General features: G+C 37.6%; 1 long non-coding RNA gene across 1 annotated transcript; it reads left to right on the forward strand.

The window, feature by feature from the left end:
* On the forward strand, positions 10,009–12,123 carry LOC109837177. Its single transcript, XR_002246207.1, has 2 exons — positions 10,009–10,414; positions 11,928–12,123. It is a non-coding gene; the product is annotated as an uncharacterized LOC109837177 (long non-coding RNA).

Genomic DNA, 13,512 nt, shown 5'->3' on the forward strand with positions numbered 1-13,512 from the left:
CCGCGTAGGCAAGAATCTTCCCGGAGAGGAAAAGCGTCTTCATCCCGACCTCACACAAGCAAAGGGAAGGGAAAGGTGGTTGATAATACGGCTTCTGACCAAGAAGCTCACAACCTGGAATCTTCCTCTGATGAAGGAAGAGAGACTGAGAACGAATATAATCTCCAGTCTGCTAAAATGGAAGAATTGGAAGCCCGCCTCAATGCCATGGCCAACAGAAGCGAGCTCCAAGACGAGGGAGTTGCCAGGCCCTATCCTGTCGAATGGGATGCAGCCCTGGGATGCAGCCCCTTATCCGAGGGAGTTGTCAGACCCGACGCTACAAACTTTTGACGGCACGGGATCACCAAACCAACATATCTATCATTTCAAGTCACAGACTGGGAATGTGATATCAAACGATGCCATTCTGGCTTGATTGTTCATTGGCACCCTCAAGGGAGTTACTTTTGAATGGTTCAGGAAACTGCCTGCGGGGTATATCCAAAGGTGGACAGATATAGAGAGACTCTTCCTATCAAGATTCTTTGAAGAGGATACAGAAGTATCCATCCATACCCTTCTCGCCACTAAGCAGAAGAAAAGGGAATCCGTCAAAGCCTTCGTCAAAAGGTTCCGAACCATGGCTCTCCGGTGTTCATCAGGTATGACACAGTCTACCTTAGTAGAGACCTGTCGACACAACTTGCAGACCGACCTCCTAGCCCGAATCGGAGTTGCAGAATGTCGTTCTTGGAGACAACTAATCTCTCAAGGCGAACAGGCTCAAAAGATTATTGCCAGGATCAAAGCTGAAGAACAAAGTAGGCAGGATCCACCTGAGCAATCGGACGAAGCCCAATCTTCTCCTGAGCAATCGGACCAAGCCCACTCTTCCCAGTCAGAACCGGAAGATGCTACGGCCACTGAAGCTAATCCTCCTCTTCAGTAGGATGGCAGGTCCAACAACTATCACGTTAACACCAAATTCTCCCACCAATCCTCTTTAAGTAGGATGGCGGGTCCACCAAAACTATCACGTTAACCGTCACCTCTGATAGTTCTTTTCCTCCAAATTCCCCCACCAATTCTCTTCAAGTAGGATGGCGGGTCCACAAAACTATCACGTTAACAGTTACCTCTGATAGTCAAACTCATCAGATAATGGCCTACCAGGTGATGTGCCTCTATTTCGACTTTATGGATAGTGCCTCACTAGGCGATGTGCCTTGTCTACCTCTTTTTCTTCCCCTGCTAAGTCTTAATCAAGACTGGGGGTTGGTTACTTGGAATCCATTGGATTAAGAGTAACGAATCTTTCACATCGTCGAGTTAACATTACACTTCTGACGATCATCACCCCCACGGAGTATGAAGTCAGTTTGCATCACTCCCAAGTTGTCACGTTAACAATACACCTCTGACAATCAACTTATCAATCCTTGTTAATAGGATGATAAGTTCTCAAAATTGCTCAAATCGTAATCTTCCCTAGCAAGAAGCTAAGTCTTCAAAATCTTGTTCAAATCACAAGCATCAAAATTTATCGCTTTTGATGATAAACTCATTTAGCAAGTTTCCCCAGCGAGACGCTAATTCCTAAAATCTTGTGCAAGTCACAAGAACACATTCCTATCAAGTTAATATCAAACATCTGACAAAATCCACTTATCAATCCTCGTCAATAGGATGATCAGTCCATAAAGTTGCTCCAATCGCAACACATTCCTATCATGTTAACAATATACCTCTAACAAAATCCACTTATCAATCCTCGTCAATAGGATGATAAGTCCACAAAGTTGCTCCAATCGCAACACATTCCTGTCACGTTAACAATATACCTCTGACAAAATTCACTTATCAATCCTCGTCAATAGGATGATAAGTCCACAAAGTTGCTCCGATCGCAACACACATCCTGTCACGTTAACAATATACCTCTGACAAAATCCACTTATCAATCCTCGTCAATAGGATGATAATTCCACAAAGTTGCTCCAATCGCAACACACATTCCTGTCACGTTAACAATATACCTCTGACAACAATTCACTTATCAATCCTCTCCAATAGGATGATAATTCCACAAAGTTGCTCCAATCGCAACACACATCCTGTCACGTTAACACTAAACCTCTGACAAATTCACTTATCAATCCTCTCCAATAGGATGATAAGTCCACAAAGTTGCTCCGATCGTAACAAATTCCCGACCAAATCAACTTATCGATTCTCTTCAATAGAGCGATAGGTCCATAAAATACTGTTAGGTTAACATTCACACCTCTAACAGTCAAACCCCCCCAATGAACTTGTTAATCCTTTTTCAACAAGAATAGCAAGTTTTCATTATGAAATCCCCAACGGATTAAAGATTTTCTAGAATTATCCTAGTGATAATAAAGAAAAATTTTGAATTTCACTTTAAGTAAAAATTCATGCCAAAGTTAATACTATACTTCTGGCACTTCCAACTTTCTTTCAGTGTTTCAAGCCACACAGGAAGAAACGACACCAAAAATCCATGCCTTCACGCATGGGGGACTTTATCTCGATCCCTAATTAGAGATAAGTCTACGCCTAACACGCGTTGCCGGTTAATCTTTCGCCGTGAAAAAGACACCAGGATTCATGCCTGGGGGAGTCTATCTCGATCCCTAATTAGAGATAAGTATGCATCTAACACATGTCGCCGGGTAGCATATTCCCGTAATAATAGCAAAGCCTACGTATTCAATATCGTAGCAGGTCGTTATTAATAACGCCAAAATCCATGCCTTACACACATGGGGAATTTTATCCTGAATCCTAAGTAGGGATAAGTCAATGTCTAACACACGTTGCCGGTTAGTCTTTTACCATGAAAAGGACATCAAAATCCATGCCTCACACGCATGGGGGACTTTATCTCGATCCCTAATTAGAGATAAGCCTACGCCTAACACGCGTTGTCGGTTAGTTTTTTCCCGTCAAAATGACAAAGTCTATGTATTCAAAATCATAGCATCAAGACTAAGAGAGTTCATTCTCTTAGTACAACGTTACATGTGGAACGGACTTAGACAATCCATATGCTAGCCCGACTCAAACGGTAGTCGGTAAAGGCTTATCAAATCCGTTGATGGCTGAGGGTTTGCCAAAAATCCTATGTAGTTTAAAGACCCATCAGCTTAATGGACGTGAGCCGAGACTTGAAACAGATAAGCTAAAGACAAGTTTCAAAGACTTAGTCAAAAATACACGGAAGCCACTTCCATGTCTCAAGTCAAAACATCGAGGTCAGACCCGCGTTGTAAAAATCATGACGCCGAGGTCACACCCGGGTTCCAACTTTAGAAACGCAGATGTCAGACCCGCGTTACAAAAATCATGATGCCGATGTCACACCCGGGTCTCAAATTCAAAACGCAGGGGTCCACCTCCGCATTCCAGAAGCAGGATTATGACGCATACCTTCACACAGGTCCTGCGTGGAAAATCCCTTTAACCAAGCTCCCTTCAAAGCGAGTGCAGAGAACAACTTTTTTTACGACAAGGAATCAACAGCTCTAAGATCAGAGTTAAGATCCAAAGTATTCCGAAAATTCGTCCCAGTCAACCGCGAACTTTCGAAAATTTTGGAGGGGGTTCTGTAGGCTGTCTAAAAATCACAATAGATAGCTTATCCTCCATCAAACACCGATGATGGAAGTTACAATCTGACGACTTCCAGAAGGCTACAATTTGAAGACTTTCACGTAGATCGCTGAAGGTTACAATCTGACGACCTTCACGACAACCGATGGGAGCTCTAGTTCAACAGCATTCACAATCAACATCGGGAGTTACAATCTGACGACTCTCATATTCTCAAGGAGCCAAGACGAAGATTACAAGACAATGATCTTTGTAACGCTATGACAAAAGAGATTACTTTGTGATAATCTCTTCAAGACAAAACGTGGAGGTCCTCCCCGTGTGTCAACATCAAAACGTCAGGGTCGAACCCGTGTTACAACATCAAAACGCGAGGGTCGAACCCACGTTACAACATCAAAACGCGAGGGCCAAACCCACGTCACAACATCAAAACGCCGGGGTCGAACCAGCGTTACAACATCAAAACGCGAGGGTCGAACCAGCGTTACAACATCAAAACGCGAGGGTCGAACCCGCGTTACAACATCAAAACGCCGTGGTCGAACCCGCGTTACAACATTAAAACGCTAGGGTCGGACCCCCGTTTTTCAACACCCAGCGAGTACTGAACTCCACGTCTCAATTCTAAAACGCGGAGTTAGGATCCTGAACGCCCACGTGGGCGTTTGACTCATTCAAACACGAGTTGAACGGTTGCAGGAACCGTTTTCCCTCCACGATTTGAGGGATTTCCGCCCCACTATGGAGAGAATTAAGGGGGCGGTTACACCCCTTAATTCCCTATAAATATGGGTAAACTCAACTGAGTTAAGGGCTGGCATTTTCGGATCTGGGAATTGACAGCAAGGTTCGATTTTTCTAGGCTTGGATCGACCACTGGAGACAGGCTTTTGAGGAGATCGGCATCATCTTCCAACGAAGATCATCTTCAACTTCAGCAACAGGGAGCCTCTGTCCTTGGCTTATAACCGACTTTTGGTTCAAATCAACTCTTTTTCAAGAGTTAAAACTCGTTCAGAGTTATCAACTCATCAAGAGTTTCAAACTTGCCACGCAAGTTCTCCACAGCGTCGAATCGTGAGGAGAAGACATTGTTCCAGTGAAGCAAAACATCGGATCGTCAACGGAGAGCAAACTCGACGCAAGCACTCGAGGGAGGCACTCCATCGCCACCGTGAAGAACCCAGTTTTAAACAAAGGGGAGAACCAAATTTGTTCTCCTCTCTTTTGTAATCGAGTTGTAATCGGAATCAAAGAAATACAAGTCAATTTTCTTTATTCTTTTCATTGTAATTTTTCCTACATATACGTACTCCAACCTCTTTCTTAGCAGTGCTCTATATATATCAGGGGATCGCTGGATTTGACTATACATATAGAGGCCATCACCTGACCACTATCAGGATCCAAATATACAATATACAGCCTACATATACTCTTCACAGATCTCAGAATTCATGGTTCAAAGCGTTGAATAGATTGCAACGTTACTGGTTGATCTTGACTTGTTTGTCTATATGTAGCTCGATTTTCGTATTCAGCCGTCGTCGTTAAGCTCGTATGATAGGTCAAGCGCTGGCCTGGCTCGTACAAGCTGCGAATTTCGCCGCGGTGCATCACGATCTCCGTATTATTTTGGACTGGGACGTCGCAACTAACTGTGCACCCGTGTGGCTCAAGCTGCTGTTGGATTGTGCTAGACGAGTGATCGATGGGATTTTGGATCCTCGCGTCGTTTAGAAAATCGGAGGGGTGGGACATGCGATCTGCATCCGAGGTAACAGTTGATTGGAATACTATGAAAATGACATTGTCATCTTGTGTTCTGTTGCTGGTCCGTGGATTCCAAATCTAGATAGAAGTACTTTTATCTAATACTATATACTATACTACTATATAAAAGTGGGTTGTCATGTTAAAACATTTCTACCCAAAATACCCTCCAGTACATCCATCCGTACGTACATGCTCAAATTTTTTATAACATCCTCATTGCTTGCACATCCATCCATACATACATACATGAAGACATGCATGCTCAATTTTTTATAACCTCCCAATTAATTGTCATCAATTTTTCAAACACCACTCACTCATAACACTCCTCCACTAACTCATGATACACTAATATAACTTTATGTGCACTAACGATAAAAAAAACGTTGCAACTATTCCTCTCCTACCAAATCACTATAAATAACAAGAAAATTATATCAAATTTCTCCAATCAACATTCTGTTAGACCCTAGAGGAGGGGGGGGGGGGGATTAGGGTCTTATGCTAATCTAATCCGATTTAATACCAATTAAAACTAATTAACAAATTATTCTTGCAAGAGAGATATACAATATGTTACAAGCAAGAATAAGCAATATGAACAAAGGTAAATATCCTAGCAATGAGATATACTATGAGATATATGCAAGGATATATAATTAACACAAGGGTAAACAATCTAAACTAGATAGTGGACAATATAATCAACAAGCAATATACAAAGGCGATATAAGATATGAACATAAAAATAAGTGCGCCAAGCAATCACAAACAAACGATATGATTACGGAGTTCGGTCCCCACGACCTACGTCTCCGCTCCTCACCTCGAGGAGATCTCCACTATCACAATCGGGTTTTCTACGTTTACTTGAACAACGTTTACACCTCACAATACAGTTTTCTAGTTTACCGAAAACTCTACAACTAACACACTATTGTAATCATATTCTACACCCTCTCAAGTATTGAACTAGACATGTCTCCCTCAAGTGCTCGGATACAACCTCCTCCTAGGTTCGTCAACCGACGCCACTCCTTTTGGGATGATCCCCGACTCTCGCCACACACTTCTCTCGGTGTACAAATGTTAGTACAAAGTAAATCTCACAATAAGCACAATACAATAAATGATTGTTCTCTAATATGGATGAGAACACAATAAAAGCTCACACTCAATTGTTACAATTCGCACCAACCCAAATATACTATGTATGAAAATACAATAAGCTCAAGTGGGTGTGTGTAAACAATGAGTGAAATAAAATCTAAACTCAATATAAAAACTAGTTTTTAAGAATGATAATCAAACAAATATGCAAATGTAAAGCTAGATGAGAGTTTAGAAATGCTTATCTGAAAAACAAGATGGAAAGATGGATTAAGATGAAGCTCAATCAATGTAGATGATCTCCTCCACTTGTGTAAAACTATTTCTCAAACAAAAACTCTTTTAAACAAACACTAAACAAACTTAAACCCTTGTTAAACTCTTGTTTAAAAACTTATTAGATTGCTTGGTAGTTGGGGTTTGAGGGGTTTATATAGGAAGAGAAACCAACAGCAAAACCCTCAACCGAATCCCCTAAAAACCTAGAAAAAGATTTTTCAGATTCTGTACAAAAAGAGCCGTTGGGCATACAACGGTCGACCGTGGAAAACTTACGGTCGACCGCGAGTCATATTTGAAACTGAGAAAATTCCAGAAACTTTTATGGTCAACCGTGGCGGTCGATCGTGGGAATTTTTGGACTGACGGTCGATCGCGAAAGTCTCTGTTGGCTCCTGAGGAAAAAACATAGGCGCGGTCGACCGTGGCGGTCGACCGCAAACTGATATATGAAAGTGACCATTTGAAAACAGTTTTTCTGATTTAAAACCCTGTTTAAAATATCAAATAAATTTCAAAAAATATAAAACTTTGTAAAATGATTGTAGACATGATAATACACATGTTATAAAAACTGGTTTTCAGAAAGAACCTTCCAAATGAAAAATATCATCATTTTTTAAAATAGTCCAAAACATGAAAATGTAAACATATGAGTTTTGACATTTTAGCTTAACCATGTTTTGAAACAATACAAAATGATTTTTATAGACTTGAAGAAAGATGTAAACTATTGTTATGAACTCTATAAACAATGAATATAGTATTTCATCAAAATACACATATAATGCACTAAAACATGATTTAATTGAACTGAATAAAATTGATATTGATGAAATCAAAAAATATGTTTTCTAATTATATTCAATTGTTTCATATTAAAACTTAAAAACTATCAAAGCAAAACATATATGTATATATATAACTATATATATACATGGAAACTAATAAATGTATGTGTATATTATATTGAGCTTAAGGTACTATCACACATAATATAAACTCCTAAACTAAATTACCTAAGCTTGATTGATCTTCGATGTAGCTCAACTTGGTACACTTGCGGATGAAGCTTGAACTTGAATCTTTAACTTGAATTATACATAGTTTCAACCACTATATCCGCCAACATCCATTTGATATGATCGTTGAAGCGTAATTCCATTCATCCTCCAACATGTTATTTACCTAGAATAAATACGAAAACACAAATACTAGACAAACAATATTAGAAGTAAATTGTTTGTTAAACATCATCAAAACAAGAAGGCCAACACATTACAATTCGTAATTAAAATTTATATTGAGAAGAAAAGAGCCAAATCTAGTTCACTCTACTGCTTGCGACTTTAGCATTCTCGAGCTCACTTTTCTACAATCTTTATAATTTTCATGCTCTTTTCTTAATCAACATTGCTATAGACTAAGATCTACTATTTTTTGCCCCTTTTTTTGGAGATGATGTAAAAATAAATGATTCATTTAATAAATAATAATTAAAGTTTCTATACATTTTCGCATTCTATTTTGTTCTCAAACTATAATCGTGTGGCATCTTGTTAACTATGAGGTTTTCAGTGATTCTTTACATGATTACGTTTATTGAATTAAAGGAGCAAAAAGAAATCCTATCTTAATTATGTAGCTTATCAGTTTGAGGCTATAATAGTAAATTAATTATAATTAATTTAAGTAATAACTAAGTTAATTTAATTTATTATAATGTCATATTCATATCAAATTCATTAAAAATATTGGTGAAATAAAATTGAATGATGAAAAGAAAAATAAAAAATAAAGAGTATATTGACAATTTTACAAGGTCGTAAATCTATTCATCTTTGTTTTAATCATTGATTAGAAGAATTTGATTTCTTGTTTAATCTTTGAAACTGAATGTTGATTTGATTGACGAAGAATGATTTGATCTCTTACATTGGCGATCTATTTTAGCTTCTTAGTTCTTATATCATAGCATTTTTATTGAAATTCATGAAACTAAAAGTAGCTATTTGTTTAGTGAATTATGCAATAAACTAATTAATTATAAATCTTGAGTCAATAAACTAGCATTTCAAAAACAAATTAGAATAAGTTATTTGCTAAGTAAGAAAATTTGAACTTGAGTTATTAGGTTTATTATAAAAAAAATTTTCTTCTATGTCAATGTTGTTTACTGTAACCCATTAAACTATTACGAATGCCGATCTAGATCAAGAACTAGGTAATGAGAGGGGATACATAAGACTGTTTTTCACATATGTCTACACATATCATAAGTTTTTGGGCACAATAGCAAGTCAAGAATACTTTGACTACTAAATTGGCTATTAGTTTAGTAAAATTATGTGAATAATGAATTAATAATAAAATTCGAAACCTTAAAGTATCATCTCAAAAGGCTAATGAATGGCAAGGCCATGGGAGGAGAAGAATTAGACCATACATCTCTTTAGATTTATCAAAACAAATTATTAGCTAACTATAAGATTTCTTAACCCGTGTTATAAGTTTCTTTTTTACCAATGCTGTTTCTTATAAACAATTAAATCATAGTGCAACTTCAATTTAGATCAAGAACAAGGTAATGAAGGAGAAATATATATATTAAGGGTACTAATTTTTTCCATTAAAATTTCTAAATAGAGTTATTTTTTAGGGTTAAGACCAAATTAACCTTGGCTGAAATTAGCCTCCTCCCACAGTAACAAGGTAGGTAAAAATGTAAATAAAACAATCAATTAGGGTAAAACAAAGCTATAATTGACATGTGAGTATCACATATGAATACTCAGACATTCAAGTAATATAATATACTAATTTACCATGTTTAAACAAGCTGGGTATGTGAGTGTAAGCTTTTTACAATTTGGGGTGTATAAGATTAAGGAAGATGAAAATATAAGGTATTTAAGTGTTTTTTAGCCTTTTAGAAAACCCCTTAAATACCATTAACTTGTAAAATGTCATAACCCCCTCCCCACACCCAAGAGCTTTGGCGATGTCAATCCCCTAAAACTTTCAACAATTTTTATAAAATCCTTCTTAGTGGCATTAATCTAGGGAAGGCAATTTCTGCCCATACCCATTTACCCACCCGACCCGCCTACCACTTAGCCCGCCCAAAACCCACCCATTTAGTTAAATGGGTCTAATTGGGCGGGTTCATTTTAATCCACACTAAACGGGTACTAAATGGGCGGTGTATATGTGCCCATTTGCCCGCCCGCGTTCCCAAAAGAAAAACCTAGAACCCCCGTCAATCTCTTCCTCTTTCTCTCTGGCGGCTGAGTTCTCATTGATCCCTCCTCCTCCGCCTCCTCCTCTGCCTCTGACGCCGCCTCCGACGCCGCCTCCGACATGGAATACCAACTTTTCTTCCTGTTTGGTCTTCATCATATAGCATTTAACTGCTAGTTTTCATGTCTTACATGTTTCAACATATTGTTGCTCTTGGCTTCAGTGTTACTCTCCCTTTTTTCTCATATATACAGATACAAATGTCAGGTTACTGATCTCGCTTTTTCAAGATTTCAGATTGCGTGCATATGGTCGTCCTTATCTTGCATACCATCCTGGTCTTCTAAGAGATACCTTGGCATTTCATGGTTGTGCAGAACTTTTTCAGGTTAATAATTAAACTTGGATTCAATGCCTCTGTCATGCCTTTTTTTCCTTGTCATTACCTTATAATAATTCTCATTGACATGGAATACCAACTTTTCTTCCTGCACTTAATATGTTTGGTAGTTAGGTTTGAGGAGGAGGATGGAATTCGGAGAGTGAGAGGAGTTAAAAGGTAAAATGAAACAATAAGAGTAAAAATATCAAAAGGCTCTAATTTTATCGGATGTCTCCAGGTTTGTCTCCGCCTCGTTACATAGAATCTTTTTTAGGTAGAAAATTAAAATAGAAATTATGCCCATTTGGAATAGTATGGTGCTACAAAGTGGGTAGAATTTGGTTTATGACATTTTTTGTTCATATTGAAAAATAGGAATTTGCCGATTCCGATTTTCTTCATATTGAAATCTTTTCGAACTTGCGCTGTGATTGTTCACATTAGAATCGAAGTATTGAGATGAAAATGGAGGTACTGAATCAAAACCCTGACTCATTTCAGCTAACATCCCTCGCAGCTCTTCTAAGCTGTACTCCCGCTGCTGCAATGCACAAAGTTTGGTAACAGAGAAGATTATTTACTAAAATTTCCCTCAATTATATTTCATTTCTTATCGAAATCACACCTTTTGAACATAGAGATGGAGATACTAAATCTGGTCTCAAATGAAATCGAAGCTATATACTAAAAGCAGAATTCTTCTACAACCAAATACGCATCTGACTTTATGTGTTAGGTACAGGTTCATATTCCATGGCTTTCTTACTCTATTGAAGGATAAAAATATGACACTTTTAACTTCCATCTTAATTTTAAATGTAAAGTTTCAGTACTAACTTCAATAATTTACATAACAATATGACACTTTAATTCTCTTCTTTCGAATTCTGATTTCAAAATTCCCGAGAGCCTTTTGTTAAAAAGACTTGAGTTATGTGTCAAGAAAATGATGAAATATATTAATTGTTAATTATTCAGTAGTGCATATGCCAAAAGCCCTTCATTTTTATTAGCAGCACTTTGAGTTATATGCTACAAAGTGGGTAGAATTTGAAAATTAAAATCATATTGCAGGGATCGTGACGCAAGTCATAAGTGAAGGTAGAGCATGTGCAGAGGGGGTCTTTCTACACATTTGAAAACGTGTCTTAACTCATGATGCATATATTTATGATTATTGTTATTTTATTTTGTATCTAATGACCAAATATGTGTCTTGGTTTATGACATTTTTTGTTTGTGTCCTGCTAAGTTCTCATTACTTCTATAGAAATTAGTTTTTTGTCCCTTTGTTTTCGGAATATCCCCTAGAAAAAGAATCCATGATTTATATTTTCTTCACTCCCCTTTTGTTTTTCTCATTCTCCAAAGGGCTTTCTTTCTTAAAAATTATAAACTGAGGACGACTAGTTTATTTTGTATTGTAGTGTTAACATAAAGATTCTTATGACTTGCAGGTGTTTGGTGACTAGTTTATTTTGTATTGTAGTGTTAACATAAAGATTCTTATGACTTGCAGGTGTTTGGTATATTGTGTATGAGAGGAATTTGTGCCTTGACATCATGGATAACGCGCCACAATGCCTACTCTTCAAAGCCTGCCTTTTGTTTGTATTGCAATGCATGCCAGCCTCGATTATTTGAATTTGGAATTGAATGTAGCACTCTTAAACTTATATGCTTGGGTCTGCAATTCTATCCTTTTCTTTTCGTTTATTTCCCTTGTTATGTAATGCTGTAAACTTATATGCTTGGGTCTGCAATTCTATCCTTTTCTTTTCGTTTATTTCCCTTGTTATGTAATGCTTAGAAGAACATATATTGTTATTAATATAATCGAAAAACTTGGTATGTAAGTTGTTGTGTATATTCTTGTTCCAGTACAGGCTGCTTTGACATGTTTGAACATTTTGAGAACGTTTCATGTCTATGATTTCCACTGGCTTTATTGATATCTCGATGCTGCAGGGTTATAAGTGTGTGAGGTAGTTATGTCAATGATGTTTGTGGCTGAATTAGTCGACATGGTCTCATTTGCATAACGCTGCTCCGTTTCAACATTGTTCTCACCGTGTCGACTAATTCACCGTATCACGATATAGCTATCATAGTTTATAAAAAACCCCTAAAAGTTTACAGAAACACCACAAAAGTATTATATATATAGCTTTTATAGTTAAACGGGCAAATGGGCGGCCCGATTATTAAATGGGCGGGCAAAAGCCCGCCCATTTAGAAAATCTTAAATGAGCCATAAATGGGTAAATGGGTAAAATATGCCCGCCCATTTATGACCCGCCCGTTTAATGCCCAAACCCACCCGTTTAACACCCCTACATTAATCCTTACTTCGTATTTTTTCACATATGAGTAAAATTAAGCAGAGTGATATTTTTGCCAATGAAAATTGCGTTTCACGCTTTTAGGGCATGTTTGGATTCGTAGGGGGTGAAGGGAAGTTAAGGGAAACTGAGTGAAGGGAAGGGAAGAGAAAGGAAGGGAAGGGAAGAGAATTCTCTTCCCCTTGGTTACACCCCAATTTGGGGGGTAACAATTTTTATACTATTAGGGGGTGAACCAAGGTGAATGGAGGTGAATTAACTTCACCTCCTAAGTGTTCCCAAACAAGGTGAATGGAGGTGAATGGTTCCCCTAACTTCCCTTCACCCTCATTCCCCTCAATCCAAACAAGCCCTTAGGGTTTGAATGTGGTTTTTTGAGAACCTTAAAACTTAAAGTGTTTTGTGACATTTTAAAAATTCGAGAGCTTTATCTTGGGGCATTTGTAAAATTTACCCTAAATAGAATGTATAAATTTTATGATTGGAAAAACTGATTTGATATCTAATAAAGTGTTAATCCAAATCAAACTAATTTGAAATACAATTGTATAATAAAATTATACATTAGATACATAAAATTATCATTGCAATGCACACTTATAGCCTGCATATAAACATGAAAATGGACACGTGCAACGCACGTGCACCATACTAGTTTTATTAAAAGTGGATATGAAAATGAGCTATAGAATAAGTGTCGACATGAGATAAATAACGAATTTCACTTCCTCTCAAAAAGTGCCAAAGTCATCTGAAAAGAGA

The sequence above is a fragment of the Asparagus officinalis genome, chromosome 4 (assembly GCF_001876935.1).
Source record: "Asparagus officinalis chromosome 4, Aspof.V1, whole genome shotgun sequence".
Taxonomy (NCBI): Eukaryota; Viridiplantae; Streptophyta; class Magnoliopsida; order Asparagales; family Asparagaceae; genus Asparagus; species Asparagus officinalis.